This window comes from Temnothorax curvispinosus, unplaced genomic scaffold (genome assembly GCF_003070985.1).
Source record: "Temnothorax curvispinosus isolate PA1 unplaced genomic scaffold, ASM307098v1 QBEX01008261.1, whole genome shotgun sequence".
NCBI classification, from domain to species: domain Eukaryota; kingdom Metazoa; phylum Arthropoda; class Insecta; order Hymenoptera; family Formicidae; genus Temnothorax; species Temnothorax curvispinosus.
In genome coordinates, this window is record NW_020218041.1 from 1,007 (window position 1) to 5,695 (window position 4,689).

Consider the following 4,689-nt stretch of genomic DNA (forward strand, 5'->3'; position numbering starts at 1 on the left):
GTGCTCTGAATGTCAACGTGAAAAAATTCAAGCAAGCGCGGGTAAACGGCGGGAGTAATTATAAGTGCGTTCTGTTTCACGCATGATGCGCATAGAAGCGCACAAGATCGTTCCGTTTCACTCCATATGCAGTTCATGCGCGCAAGGGAACGTTCTCCCACCACAATGCCGCGCATTGTTGTGCAGCGCATGAGAACGCATGAGCTGCCTCAGCTCCCGAGATGATGTAGTCCATGCGTGGTCCATGCGCGAGAATTATTTTAGGCGGGAAGGAGGGAAAAACGGACCGAGACAATGCACTCATGCGATGCGCTGCGTTTCATGCGGTTCATGCATGAAACGGAACGCACCCTATGACTCTCTTAAGGGGTAGGGGGCTGCCACCCTCAGTCACTTCCTGCCCCGTGGAATTGTAGTTGCTCGTTCGCAAGGAGGCGTAAGATAATGAAGAATAGAAATAAGGAGGACGAACTTCATGTTTCGAGATAAGCTCAAAACCCGGTTACAGTAGTAGTTCGAAAAACATACACCGACAGCGCTACGATCGACAAACTGGCATCTGGCAGTCGTGGAGTCGGGAAGAGACAGGAGGAGATAGGATATGGTGGGATATGGGGTCTGCAGGAGGAATTGCTCCGCGTAGCATTTCTTTAAGCTTAGCGCACTTATGGACCCAAGTTTTTGACACTTGGCTGTATTGACCTGTGACAAGAGGCAGGAGCCCATAATTAGAAGAAGGATTCCCAATATCGTGGACTTACACAGGTATGTACACGTTACAGACACAGATTTTTGTACTTTATTAATTGATTTAAACAATCAAGGATTGTATACATTCAAGTACAATGTAGTTTCCAGAAACATTCAAGTATGAAAAACTCAGATATTGGAGTGTGTGTTAAAAAAAATAATGTAGGAATTGAGGAAAATAAGTGAGGTCAGTATACGTCCCGAGATTTTTAAAACACCATTGTGTGATTACATAAATTATTTTGCGAAATTAAATTTGTTTATTTTTCTATTTTGCAGGAATCCAATAATCGATTATTGGATTACAGAAGTTGAAGCAAAATTCGAAATCTTAAAGAATGTTTTTGAAAATGATAAATAAAACTGAAATAAGAATATGAAAATAATATGTATACAAAGAGAGAGAGGGAAGAGAATAAGTACTATTCTCTTTTATCCACGAATTGTACATAAATAATACTTGATAACATAATTAAGAAATTGTATAGATAATATTTACCATGGAAAATTACTCAATTAAGTATAATGATCTAAGGGCGGCGGTGTGGTCTAGTGGTAGAGCGCCAGACTCGTAATCTGAGGAACCAGGTTCGAGTCCACTAGAGCCATATGAATCATGGAACAGTTTTTTTCCGAAAAAACCGCGCCCCTCCGTGCAGATGCGGAGAAAACTGGGCTCCGTCTTTCGGAAGAGACATTAAACCGTTGGTCCAAAGAAGGAAACAGTAATGAATTGGAGGTTAGGGTTGGGTACATCCCTTCAAAACGCCCTTTAAGGCCCCTTGGGGTATATAAAGATAAAATTCTTTATTCTTTTAAGTATAATGATCTACCTCCAATAACATTTGAATATTTGAAAAAAAATATGCAATTAATAAAAAAACCAGATAATTGGGCTACAGTCGAGTATGAGAAATGTATAATATTTGTTGAAATATTGAACAATCTAGAAGAAAGAATGAAACTTGTTATAAAACATGATTTAGAAGTTGATATATTACGTAATAATGAACTGTTATCTTGGATGACATGTAAAAAAATTAAATCAATAGATCAATTATCCGGAGTAATAAAAACATTAGATCGTTTATGATTTTAATGAGTCAATTTTGAGTTACATTTTTTGTTATTTAGTACGACATATTTTATATCTTACCGGAAAATAAATACAGCAAATGTAACGAATAATATGAAAATTTGAAAAACTTTATTTAATCGTACAAGATAACTATAATGTATGTATGTCTATAAACTATTATGCTTTTTAACATATTCTTGCAAGTATTGCAATTTAAAAATATGAAGTAATAAAAAAATGTAATCTTATAATCTCTTTTAAATCATTGTATTTGTATATATAACCCCAAGGAGATATATATGTAACACTAAAGTATATATTATATATTATATAATCTTCAATAAAATATCACATATAATCTGTAACCTTATAATCTTATAATCTCTAATAAAATATCTTTCATAAACTTTTTCAACTTAGTATTCTAATTATTTGTATCATAAAACATACTACAACTTAGCATCTTTGCGTGCTCGGCGCGTCTTTTGTCTTTTTGTACATTTGTTGGCATTGTACCGCTTTGCTAAAAAATCAGCACGAATTATCACATAAAAACTCATCACAGACGTAGTAAATTCTCTTTGGTGCAATGGACATCCTACTAAAGGTAACTCAGACTGCAATTCTTGAAGCGCGTAGCTCATGTGAAATACAGTATCAGAATTGATGGATTCTACTTTAACAATGTCTAATATCGTTTTTTCCATCAGTTGTACCAATTTTATCAAGTCGTCAGATGGATGAATCAGATATCCTCGAGATAGCAATGCAATCATCCGATGGTCCTTACAATTTGGTGATACTCGCAAACTTTGAATGCAGTCATCACATTTAGTCCACTTTTCGGCTTTTCGAACTACATATCCAGCCATGTATTCGATAATAGAAAAAGAAGGATCTTGTGTTGCCATTTTTTCGTTTGCAATTTGTTTATTTATCTGATCCATATTATCGTTGTTGGGTTTGCCGTGTTCGATGATACTGTCCATGATCTTTATCCATTCTAATCGTCCAGCCTGACTTGCAGGTATGTTTGAAAAATTTAACAGGGAGTGAAGCATTTCACCTCCAGAAACATTGCTACCCTTACATGGTTTTATCAAAGAATACATGCTCATGAGACGAAACATCTGGCCAAACAATGTTGAATCAGGATGGTCGTTTGACCCGCATACTCCTCTCGCCAAACCGAAGAAGCGTTCCAAGGCATCTTGATTCAACCTTGCAGTCATTAAGTATTTATAGTTGCACTCGTAAGTCAAACATCCAAGTATTTCTAGAGTAACTCTCAGCGTAATCTTCAAGCCATAGAGAGCACGTGCTTTCCGTTATAAAATAAAAACCATTTTTCTTTGCAGTTATTTCATATTCGTGTAAATATTCGAGAAACTCAGTGATTACCTAAAACAATAATGTTATATGGTCGTTAATAACCTGGGTAGTTGATGTAACTTCACAAAAGTACAGACAAAAGTTAGAAAAATGTAAAAAAATAAAAATTCTTACGGTTTCTTCATCACTACCAGGTTTCAAAGCTTTATTGGGAGTTCGAGACATCATGACTTCTATCAGCCTGTTTATTCGTTTGATAAATTGAATTGTTGGTTGACAATCCGCAAGCTCAGGATGATATTCCTGATATATAAACATAGAAGCAGCGACTCGATCTTCGAATAACTAAAAATAAAATGCATATATAGAAATCAGAATATAATTTTTTTTTTTACTTCTTTGCAAGCTATTTTTTTACTTGAAACGCCATCGGTAGGTACATTCATTTTCTGATAATATTTTGGATCTAAATGGTCAGGTTTTAATTTATGAGTAACTTTCAAACCATAAGGGTGATGTTCGGACTCTATTACTGCCTTCCAATGTTTCTTTTTTATCACTCCATCGGGTGTCTGCAAAGCATAAAATATTACTATAAAATGGATGCATGTATTCAAAGCGTATCAAATAAAATATGTTATCCACATTAAACTATAATCATATTAGAATGAGCACAGTTTGAATCACTCGAGAATAAAGAAGTGCTTATTCTACTATGATTATAGTTCAATGATTACCCATATCTCCAGTTGTGATGTAATAAAATTACGGAAGTTTTTTATCAGATGAGGGAAATCAGACAAAAACCATAACTTTCTTTCAGGATCGTAAGGATGTTAACAAGAAATATTACTTTCGGTAATTCCAAATTTCTTCCACATACTTCGATTCCACGTTGCACCATCACAACGAAATCCACTCTTTTCAAGGAGTATGATGCATTCAAGAACGAGGTATTGCAATACATTATTGTTGGCACAACCCTTGCTGAAAAAGCATGCAACCACCTGTACCCACGAGCCGCGAAACGGTTGATACATGAACACAAGAGCATGATCACCTAGTTTATGTTCTTGAGATTCAGGTGTATAATCGCCTAGGTTTACAAATCCATGAAACAGACAGGAATCTCTATCAAACTTTAAGGCTTCAGACAGTTTCATTTCATCAGCAAGGAGAATACCTGCACAGAGAACAATATAAATAATATTTTCTTTCTCAAATTAAATTTCCCACCTTGCAGTAATAATATACATACCTCTTTTTTCAGCCGGTTCCATCTGCTCAGCTTTTGTACGCAACATATCAAACATGGTGCTACTAAACCCATATATGTACTGCCTATGCATTTCACATACTTATTCACAGTGTCAACATGAGGTAAAGCAAGAATCTCATGTGATCTCAGATGCTCGTAGAGCTTTCTGTTTTTAATCCTCATGAGTAAACATCCATTGTTTAGTGTATCGTCGTCCTTTACTCTTTACTTTCGCTGAAGAGAAGCATGCTCTGACCGCTTCCTGTTGCGC

At 35.7% G+C, this 4,689-nt stretch overlaps 1 long non-coding RNA gene across 1 annotated transcript; it reads left to right on the forward strand.

Moving 5' to 3' along the window:
* Window positions 1-388: 388 nt before the first annotated feature.
* Window positions 389-1,360, forward strand: LOC112457785. Its single transcript, XR_003041151.1, has 3 exons — window positions 389-765; window positions 852-937; window positions 1,030-1,360. It is a non-coding gene; the product is annotated as an uncharacterized LOC112457785 (long non-coding RNA).
* The last annotated feature ends 3,329 nt before the right edge of the window (window positions 1,361-4,689 follow it).